Raw genomic sequence first — 12,062 nt, 5'->3', positions numbered from 1 at the left:
TATAAAAGGAACCTTTGTAATTTTGTACATAGCTACAACTTTTGCAATGAGGCTGAAATCACCTATGCTCTGACATCTGAGCTAAAAACAAGCTCCAATTCCACATGTATTATCTCTGTGACCTCAGGTATCATTTTAGGAAGCAGGTTGTGACTTGAAAGGAATCAAAATATCTTATTGCTGCTTTCTACTGTGCATTCTTATTACCCAGCATTCATGATTTATAATTTAGTTCTTTTCCAGTTTAATCTTATAGTGCATTTATGAACAAGTTCCTGAGTTGTTATTTATGTACCAGTCTTTAGAGGTCATCTCTTTTGGCTTATCTTGTAGAAGAGAAAGGAAAAAGTCAGCAGTCATCTTTTTTTATGTCTGCAAAAGTATCTTTTTCATACAATTATAACTGTTTGACAGGAATTTGCTCAAAGTTAATGAATATCTTTGGATAGAGATTAAAAACAGAAAATTACATCTTCAGAGATGTACTTTTCTTTAAATTACTAGTATGTGAAAACTGTTTTGGAACTTTAATTGCTGCTACAGGCTTACTACAAAATAAACTTTGCAATAAACCCTGGCTGATCCTTATCTATAACCAAAAGATCTCCACACTGGCAATAGTATAATGTAGGGTGAAATCATATTTGGATTTGGAATTTTTTGCAACTGAGTTCAACAAAGCAGGATTTTCTCTTCAAATAGACCCAAACTTCTCCTCTCTGTATGTGGAGATTATCTGGATCCTGCAGTAATTGCTGGTTTGGTCAACTGCTTGATTTTCTACACTGAGGAGACTTACATACTTTCTGGTTTTGGCCTTACACAGAAGCATTTGGGTATCATTTCTCAGGGTAAACTGCACAGTTCAAACCCAGAATTTGAGTGACCTCCTGAGTTGGAAGCCAACTTCTCAGCTCAGTGCCAGCTCTGAATCATAACAATTATGCCTGTTTCTGAAAACTGCATCTGAACCTGCCGTTCTTTTGACCCATGTGATTTTGGAAATTTGTATCTATCTATTCATCCTATTTTAGCATGATACAGGTGAGAGAATCCTGAGTCTCAATCCCAGGAGAGAAGGCTTCATCAAATGCTCCCAGGGAGGCAACCACTAGAAAGTTGGTAGGTAAAATCTCTGCTCATCACAGAATCACAGAATGGTTCAGAAAGGACCTCTGGAGGTCATCTACTCCAAACCCTCATCCATGGCTCCTGTCCAGTGAGTAATCAATTAAAAAATATCTGGAGAATGCACACACCTACAAGTTTCTCAGCAAGGGTCAGAATTCATATTCCATCCCAGCACTGTAGGAACAAAATTCAGGAAAAGAGATAAAAGCAGTGAGCCATGGAGGAGGAGGCACCTTTCCTAGGCTGGCCTGTGATATTTTAATAGTAGCTGTGGGAAAATGTAGGATTTGAATCCACCACATTTGGCTTCAGACGTGTGCCCAGCTTATTAAGGCAGGGCATCTTTTGTGCTCAGCTCTAAGACGCAGAATCTACAGGCAGTGATTGATGGACCTTTTCAAAGTGCCTGCTGCTTTCCAGGAGCCCTAAATAGATCCCAGCGTGCCATTGCTACAGGACAGATGAGGCACCCTAAAAATAAAATTATGACTACATTTTACTGGGGAGTTGAAGGAGGTTTGAGAGATTTTGGTCTTTTTTAGAGCAGCATCTGAACACATTTTATGTGATGCTAGGGCTGATCTTGTGAGCAGTTGTTAAAAATCATGCTGATACTTTTTACAGTCGTTCTGTACCAAGATACTTGCATGAACCCTAAAAAAGCAATTTCCAGAATCAGAACAGCTGTACCATCACCTGTATCATGAACCCCATGCCCATGTTCATTTAAGAAGCTCATCTATTTTGCCTTACAAATGCATCTTCTCACATGTGTGGGGTACTGAGCTAGTCTGGGAATCCTAGGACTGCTAGGACTGGACTGCATGTAGGATCAAAAATTTGTTGGCTCTTCACTACTGGACTTCTTACAGCTTCGAGTTTCAAGGTATTTGACTTCTGCAATAGAAAACACAGGTCAGACAGATTCCTCTTTCCTCTCTAAGGTTTTTTTTGTTAAACAACTGCTCTGGTTTATTTCAAACATGGAGGGATGGTGTTTGCTACAATTACAGGACTGGCACCAACATGCTGGTCAAGCTGAGATGAGAACCAAACTGCTTATGTGACAAATTTACTTCACCACAAGACAAGCAGAGGTTAATTGCACAGGACAGACATACAGCCTCTGCTCCTCTCCTCATAAGTGGCGTTTTCCAAGGCACCTGCAAATGGAGAAGGGGATTTACTTATTTTATACACCAAGAGGTGACAATTTCTAACAAATTATGTTAGAAATTTTGCTAATTCTTTATTTTGGTAGTGTGTTCCTTCCTCATAAAGTATAGACGGAGTGCCATGCAGGAGGAGTTAAAAAAAATGCTGGTAGTTAATGACTGTGAATATAACTGCTCCACCTTTTTTTTCCATGATGCAATGTTCCAAGAGAGACTGTTGCATAAGAAAGCAATCAGAGGCAGGTTAAATTACAAGGAAATGGATACAATCTTCTCAATAAAGTAATGCTATCCTAACATGGCTTCTACGAGTAGGTTTGTTTGTTGTAGGCATTGGAACACACTTTGCCATTCATCTGCACTTTTCAGCTTTGGTACTTAGGATGGTTTTCTTCAGGGTGTAGTTTTTCATTTGTTGGGTTTGTTGTTTGTTTTCCCTAGGGCTTTTTTGTTTGTTTGTTTGTTGGTTTTTTGCCCTGTGCAGCCTTTTCCCTGATTAAAATTATGCTTACATTTTGATGCCCATATGTAATTGCGGGATCAAATCCTACTGCTTTTTCTTGACTTTTAAATGCTTGCAATTAAGTTGAGAAGTCTAACATTTAAGTATCTATGCCCAGCTGAAATGGTTTATAAATGAGCAGATTGTATATGCATACATGAAGAAAGGGAAAAGTAATTTAGAACGTAGGACTGTTTATTAGAGCTAATTAAATGGAAGATATAAAAAAATAAATAAAATTATACTCATATATATATGTGCATATATGTGTGCATGTGTGTTTGTGTGTAAATTAATTGATATAGATATTAAATATATATATAAAAGGAAAAGAGGCTGTCTGCTAGTCACTGAAGAAGCAATAAATTTGCTCTCTACTAAACTATTAGCATTTCAGTATAATCAAAACCAGATAGATGAAGAGGGTATAGGAACCAAAGTGATACTGTGATTACCAAAGCATTGTCAGTACTAAAAAAGTTCATCAGATCTTTTCAGTGGTATGTTACATATATCTTGCATTTAAAAAGTTTATCAAACACTGAGAAAATTAACTGAAGTAATTTCACTGAGGCAGAGAAAATCTGACATCTTCCTCATTATGCCAGTGTGTCCAGTTTGTTTCTATAGCAGTGAGCAACCATTAGCTTGTTAACAAAAGCTTCCACTCTTTTCAAAGCTTTCCAAGGAAGTGTCCACATTTTCCATTCCTGAAAGCTCCTGTATGCTCCTATCTTCCCAGTTTAAAATGTCATATAAATTCTTTGAGAAGTTTTATAATATCAGCAATTTTTGCTATTACTGTTCATTTTTTCTTTTGAAAAACTGTGATAATGAGAGTGTTGTACCTTTTTCTTGATACTCTTTTGGAATGTTAAATGAGGCATAGGGTTCAATAGTATCTTTTTTGAAATCATGAGAAAGCTCTTCCTAGGAAAAAAAAATAAGGATTTTGATGCCTGGCTTCTGCCTGCTCTAAGGACTGCAGCTTTGCTCTCTTAACCCCATACACTGATGCAATTCCACTTCGGAAGTGCTAAAATCCAGGCTGTAGGCTGGGGAGGTTTCCTTGTGCAGCTGAATGTCGTACTCTTTATCTCTGGAGCGCAGAGGCAGAATTTAACAGCTGTAGTCCTTTTAAATCTAAATTTATGGTGTCTTCAAATCAGAGGCTTTCTTCCAACTCTCACAGCCTCGCTGACTGTATTCTACCAAATACACTTCCTCTTTAAGAAGCAAACGGAAGGGTGGACTTTCCCATTATATGTCTTCTCGAATGAATGAATGATCTTTAAGTTCTTACCTGATTGTTTTGTGTTAACTTTCCCAAAGAGAGGATTATGCGAAGAGGTGAAGAAGATTTATTTTTACACATGAATCATAGGAACAATGAGCTGGACTATTTATTGAAAACAAGCCACACATAACATTCTGTGTAAAATTTAAAGCCAAACTCCACCAAGTCAAGTGGAAAACCTATTTTCACACCAGCTATCTATTGGTTGTAGAGTCAAACAGCTGAGGTAAGCACTTAAAGACTCTGCAAGGGTTTTTTAACATTCTGCAGTGAAAATATAGTCACATAAGCGATGCTAATTGACTTCAGTGGTTAGGCTGGATAAAGAGAAATACATAATGGAAAACTGAGTAGAGATAAACAAAACACAAGCCAGTGGAAAGAATAATTAATCAACTCTTGAAACACATCTTTCTGAATCCTAACAGAAAATTATACATAGTCTATAAAAATTACCACCTATTCTGGTTTAATTATTTTTCTAGATAACATACGCTCACAATTTAAGTCTGACATACACAGTATTAGTGTATAGACACTTAATTCTCTGTCTGACCACTGCAGCAATTCACAAACTACCTTTCAGTGCAATTCAAATTGCAAAACACCTTCTTTGTATTGGGGCTACTTCTGCTTCAGCTGCCAGGAACACTTCCCTGCCTTCAGTGGGATACATATAGCATGTATCCCACTCTCTCAAGAGAGAGTCAGCTTCGAGGATTGTAGAGAATCTAAGGTAGTGTTTACGCATTTGCTAAAGGATGGTTCCTCGGAGCTAGTGATGACCTGAGGAAGCACTGGGTGCATTTATTTGTATTTTGCAGGTGGGTTTTTGGGATAAAGAGGAGAAACAAGAGGGTGTCAGAAACAAGGTACAGATGAGAAAGGGGCCATGGGATGAACAGCTCCCTATACCATGTATTAATGCTGTTTCAGCTACTGTTATAAACTGACCTTCACCGCTGCTATGTGATGGCATTCTGTAAGGCAACCCAGTAGACATTTCTAGACTCTTGCTTAAGATCTGAGTCCTCTTAGAAAAGCTCTTATCAAGGGCCGAATTGTGACCTGCTATACCTGTTCAAACCAGGTCATGTCGGTGAAAGGGGAAGCAGAGTTTAGGCTGTGCTTGACTGAGAATAGGGTGGTACTTGATTTCAAGACAGAGCACAGTCTGGGCACATTTTTTGCTTGCTTCAGAACTGCTTGAGAAACATTGTAACATTTATTTTTAAATGAAACTTCTTCAGGGAAAAAATCCACAACCCCCCAGCATTTTTGAAAGCAACACTTCTTCCACACACTTGTGCCACTAATCTAGTGGCAAAGAGTGAGTAGGAAATGTAGCTTAGCAAGATTGGGTCAGTCTTTACCTTGCCCTCTGCAAACAGAGGTTACATCTCTATGCTCCAAAGGTTGTCAGAGTTGTAAATATGGGCTACAGCACTAAAGGAATCACTTCAGTCTCCAATTTCAACACTTGAACTCATGGGAAAGTGTTAAGAAATATGTTCATCATTTCTACCATAATCTATCAAACTCTGCTTTCAAAGGAAAATTCTCATTTTTGTTGATGGTATTGCAAGGCTAAAACTGGAGGCATTCTTTTAGTCATTAACTTTTTTTGCCCCCAAAGTTAAACATTTAAATTAGTATTTCTGTATTCATGGCAGTGACAGGTGCTAAGCTTGAGAACAGTGGCTACTTTTGACAGCCAGAATGGGGACACAGCCTCAGAAATCATTCAATGACTAAGTGTCCTGGTGCAGAGTGAGCTAAAGAGGGGATTTACTGTTTAAACATTAAACATGTTGCTTAGCTATTAAACAATTAGATTGTTCTAAGCCTTAAGCAAAGGAGACCAGTCTGTCATCTCGAATTCTAGGTTTCCAGTAAATGTGCCCAACAATGTAATTTTTCAGTGATACCAAGATCACCTGAAACACAAGTAATAAAAGGAAAAACAGTACAACCACTCTGTGGGCACCTCCTCTTGATTTTGCATGTCTTATAAACAGAAGGGCACTTTACTTTGAAGTAAAAGCAGAAATTAACTTCATGGGTTATTAGTCTTCCTGGGTTATATATGTTCCCCTGGCTCCAGAAACATCACTTAGTCCACATAAACAGTAATTTATGGCAGGTCCCTTTTTCTGTTCTTGGGAATGATATTTAATTCTGATGCCCTGTGGTGCTGCTAAAACCTCTCTGTTATTTGCTGTGAGGCACAAAATGCTCTCTCAGAGCTTCCTGTCTGAATGAGCTAGAGATGCTTACTCATGGTGAGCAGAGTGCAGTGTACACACCTGCTGGCTGGGGAAAGCCTTAGGAAAAGTCTTTCGGAGAGTGTTCACATGGGTGCAATTAATCTGATACCCAGATTAGCCCTGGCTTTCAGGAGATGGTTGCCTGTAATCCACAGAGGCAGCAACACATTGCTCCCCCAGGGCTTCACGCTGGAATAACTATGACTGGTGCTGTGACTGATGCTGAGTATGGCCCAAGGAAACCCCAGAAAAGCAGAGTTCATCACTCTCAATTCAGCACTTCATTTACAGGGCTGCTTTTGAAGATTTAAAAAACTGGTATGCTCCTTCCCGCATGTTCTGTGTCTATAGCCAGGCAACCTGCTGCTTCTACCACTCCTGGAATCCTGGAATATTAAAAGACTGCCGGTACCTATCCTCTTTCTCAACTCTTTCCAATTTAAAAAAAACAAGTTGTGCAGACACAACAGCTAACATAGTAAGGGCCTTAAAATGGCTAACCAAAGTTCAGACCTGCACAGCTAAATTGCTGCCATTAAAGTGCCCATATGAGCAAGGTATCATGCTTCTGGTGGACCTGGTTTACGGGGATGGTTGCTAAGCAGTCCTGGAAAAGGCTGTAGAAAAACACATCCTCAATGGACTATTGATTTCAGATAATAAATCACTTGATAGCTGAGATATTCATTCACTAATTAATGGATTTAGAGACAGAGTTATTCAGCCAAGGCCCTGATGACACAGTACTTATAAAAAGAGTCTAACCCCTAATGGAATAGACTTTGAAAAATGACTGTTAACATAATATGGGTGAGTGACCAGCCCCCTCCCAGAAAACCACTCTCAGTCAAGCATGTTTGTATTTTATAATTCTTAAATCTTCATTGAGGCTACTTCTAAATAAGAAAAAAACCTCTATGTCCCCTCTTTGGTGTCTGTTTTCACTTAACTCTTGGAACATCATGGTTGCATGTACTACAAGGCACAATAACCTTGTGTTATTGTGATTCCCATACAGCTGCAGATGTCAAGATGAACCATCTCTTTGCCTGATATAGCCCAGAAACTCCCTTCCTTTTTCTAATGGAAAACTAGATTTTTAAACAAATTTATTCTAGTAACGCACTAATATATTTCAGCAAAGTGGTCTGCCTTTAAGTCTCCTGTGCTTTAGGGGAAAACACTTTTGGGGAAAACTGGAAAAAGTCTTCGGTTGTTTTGGAGAACTTATTAGGAACAATGGTGAAACTTATGCTTTTCTACTGAACCAGGAACACAGATTTTACAATATTTCTATATGGGCTGTGTCAGGGAACATTTAAGATGTATGAGACAGTAAGCTTCTCTGCACAGGGCTAATTTCCATTAAAATAAAACATCAGCAATAGAATATAACTTTTTTTTTTGCTTAAAATGCTTAAAATTTTATGCTTAAAATTTTTTTGCTTAAAATTTGCTTAAAATTTTTTTTTGCTTAAACTAGAACAGCAATGAAAATGATGGACAAATATTTATTAATATATTTATGGTTTTCCCCCCAACCATTTTGGTTTTTGATTATATTTTCTAGAGAACACCTATAAAATTTCTTGTAGGAGATCCAGCTACTGAAATAGTCACAGTGACATTTTCCAGAAATGCTTTCTTGATGACAAAGACAGGTCAGAAAATCAAGTATGAAATTACAACTCGATGATTTTTAGGGAATCCCTAAAATATCGAGCTAAATTTATGATACAGTGAAAATTCTCATCTTTTTCAAATTACCTTTTTTTTCCTTTTCACTGTGAAAGCAAAGTTTTGTTAATAGCCATAGATTTATCTTTCCTACTATAAAGATAAAGCTGGATTAATAATCACAGACAGTGTACACCCGCGTAACTCAAAGCCATGCTTACGATAAGAAAGTCCCAGTGCCTACTCCAACAAAAGTAAAACTGAACTGTCCAAACACCTGTATGAGCCACTCAAGCTACTGCAAACTTGTGTGGTGTGTCTGCAAATGTCTCCCTTTCCCAAACAGCACTCTGTGGGTACCCTGGGCAGTCCCTTGTTCTGGTAGTAATTTCCAGTAGTAATCAATAAATGGATTAAAAGGTAAACAAACTGAGTCATGTGAATTAGCATCTTGATGTATGAAATAACATGCACTTTGTCACGTGAAGTGCTGTTAGCACTGTATCTGGTAAAACAGACAATGCCTGGGAGCAGAATTAAAGAGATGAAAGTACACCGGGCGCAGATGGCACGGTGCTGCGTGGGCAGTGAGGCAGCGGTGGGGGCACTGCGGGAAGGTCCTCTATGGATCAGCTGGAATCAGGCAAGTGCGGCGTACGTGCTTTCTGTTTGTGCTATCACTGAAATGGTGCGGAGCGACCCGACAGAAAATTGTTCTGAAGTGGAAGCAGATGCATTGAGCTGTCAGGCGCAGAGCCATGACGAGACACCACGGCGCCAGGAACACACCTTCACGTCTCCTCTATAGCTCTCCCTGACCCCCTGCCTTCCCTTCTTGGGCAGCATTGAAGCTCAGGGATATTTTTCTCTGTATGGTGAGGTCCCCAGTCATGGTTTCAGGAGAAGCTGCTTCTTGCACAGATACCCACAGGGCTGGACACAGTGTGAGGGGTACTGGAGGGGGGTGAAGCTGCTGCTGCTGTCTCATGCAACCTATCTGGGTGAAGCTAACAGGAATATCATACCCCATTCTGCTGTCTCAGGCAAAGCTCTGCCTGGATGCAAAGTCCTTCCAGCCTGGTGAAACTCTCAGCATCTGTGGGACCATGGCTGGTGGCAATGAAAAGCGGCATGTGTCAAAATAGTGACAGAATCTTCACAATCACTTCAGTACCTTATACCTTGCTGAGCTTCACTGCATCTGTTTCAGCTAGATCCAAAGACAAATAGGACCCACTCCCCTGCTGCATCATTCTATCCAGTAAAGGCAATTCCTATTCAAATGGTGGATATTCTTATCTATACAATCTATCCATAAAATACATTATTTTGGTGTAGTAATAGACTATCAACTCTAATAATTAATTTCAACTCCCATTTTCTCTTTTATTCCAGTGTTTTGGGATCTGTGTCAATGTGCTATTTCCCTTTTTATTACTGGCATGTAAGTCTCCAGCCTCAGGATTAATGACATCTTTCCCTCATTTTTTTTATTCCCATTTACCAGCTTCTCATTTGCTTAATACAAAAAGAAAGTTAGCCTATTAACCAGACCCACAGCAGTGTCAGAGCTAGAAGGATTTCTGTTGTGTGTGCCCTTTTATTTTTGGAGTGGAGGAAAATAAGAGGTCAAATATTGGCAAATATCTGGATGGTGCCCCAAGGAAGGGTTTGTTTTCCCGTGTGTGGGCGAAACTTTGTGACTAAAAGCACATGACCTAGGTACTGAAGCATCTCTCTGTCTCTGCCAGGACGCAGCAGCCGTGTTCTGTCATCCCTCACTGCCTGTAATGAACAGGGCAGCAATGAGGAACATTTTCCATGAGAATGGATCTTCTTCCACTTTTGTATGACTCAGTCTTTTCCCATTTAAAGTCCTCCTTCCCCTCTTATGGAAAAAGGGAAATTCCTCAGCCAGTTCACAAATTTCTAAATATTGGTCTGGCAGCTGGTGGACCTGCAGGGCTATTGCACAGTGGCTCATTTCCCTGCTCTACAGTGCATTTTGGCTGTGTTATTGAATGGGGGTATGAATTCCAGCATAGACCAGAATTATGAGGTGATATTAGAGAAGAGGGTCGATGGGACAGCTTGCTCTTGCCAATGCTTCTCACTGACACTACTGAAGATGAGTCTCAGTTCAGTGCAGCATCCTGCAGGTAGATAACTAGAAGGGATCCTAGAGAGCATGTATTGACGTTTTCATAACTGCATTTTTCAGAAAGGTTTTCTTCATCTGCAGAAAAGGTCATAAAATGAGACATGCAAGTACCTTTACAGATCTTATAATTTTAGACTGAATTAAATTTATTATTTATAATAAATAAAGGTATCTCCTTCACCTGAGGGTTAGACTTTTCTCATGGATGGTCTGACTGGGACAAGGAGATTCAAAAATTAAAGACCATTTTCTTTTCGTATTCCTTTTCCATATAAAGGAAATGTCCTCAGAATCGGCAATATTTATGTGTTTCCCCTATTTCAGAGAATGTAATAAAACAAATAAGATATGACGATACTGCATTGTGCTAGAGAGTCAGATGGTGAATATACTGGTTTGATATTAAAACATGTTTTCCTGACTGAATTGTAGATAAATAATGAACATTTCTTTATAAATATTATGTCTTAAAATTTGTCATTGAAACCACAGGCTTAGTGCCCTTTTTTCAGATTCTGAAGGTAAATGACAACTACAGGTATTCAGCTAATTGATTCTGAACTTTAACACCCTACAGAAACAGCAGCCACTGATAAATTTGTGAAAAAAATAACTCCTACTTCCTGCTTTAGTTTTATTGGAAGTCAAGAAAGACATGCTTTGCTATAGAGGCATGCACAATGGTGTGCTCTAAAGATTTTATGAGTTTGAGCTTTGGAATACTGTCTTACTCATATGTGGTGAAGTCATGAGCAAATCATGGGTGAGATTCCATTCTTTTAGGAAATCCAGAAATGTGGTGCTCAGCAGTATCTGACGGAATCAGCTCCCAGTGCCTTCAGAAACAAGATTTTGCAAATCACATGGTCAGTATTTGCAACACACACTCGCATGTACATAAATATAGTATCAGTCATATATGAGAATACATGAATGAGCAATCATATATGCTTATACAGTGTGCACTTTTAACTGCCTGAAATAATAGAATGTATATCTCTTAATTAACAGAAATGGGATTGTTCCTATCACCTGCTTGAGAGGTGGAAACATATAGACAATATACTATATATTATATTATGTATTAAATATATAATATACTGTATAACTACATATAGAATATAAAATGTCTATATTCTAGAACATGGATATACATATATATGAATCTACATACATATATGTATACAGTGCGTGGTCTTTTAACTCTCCAAATTAAGAGAGTTTTAATTAGTGTGAACAGAATGCTGTCTTTCATATATGTGGTAGAAACACCTTTTCTATATTTGGTAATGGCAAAATACGTATGTTCATACACACATATTCATATGTAAAAAATACTTTTTTACTATATACATATACATATAAGCATTCATATGCATATATATATTTTTTTTTACATGTATGTGTATAGATGTACGTACATACATATAAAGTCCATAAATTGCTTTTAGATATACGTATGTAGAGACTGTATATGTATCTACAGGCGTATCCATATAGAGTGTGTTGACACTTTAGTTTATATAAATATATATATATGTATTTGTATGACTGCATACGTATCTCGCTTAGAGTAACCTGCAGTTAAAGGAACACTCCCCGGCGCTGCCTACACCTGTGCAGCCCCGTTCATCCTCGCAGGTGCTGAGGGGCAGGAGCTGGTCCCGGGGTGCCCGAGCTCCCGCTCACACCGCAGCACCTGGCGGCGGCCGGGACCTGGACATAGGACCAGGGTCCCTTCCGGGCGCTGCCGCGGAGGCTGCCGGCGGCCGGCCGGAGCCGGGGGCGGCGGGGGCGGCGGGGGCGGTGGCCGGGAGGCTGCGGCGGGGCTACCCCGCGGCTTGGCCCCGCG

Source organism: Corvus kubaryi, unplaced genomic scaffold (genome assembly GCF_017639235.1).
Source record: "Corvus kubaryi isolate FWS band 111438036 unplaced genomic scaffold, C.kubaryi_AGA036_p1.0 133, whole genome shotgun sequence".
Taxonomy (NCBI): Eukaryota; Metazoa; Chordata; class Aves; order Passeriformes; family Corvidae; genus Corvus; species Corvus kubaryi.
Note: the sequence above shows the minus strand (reverse complement) of the source record.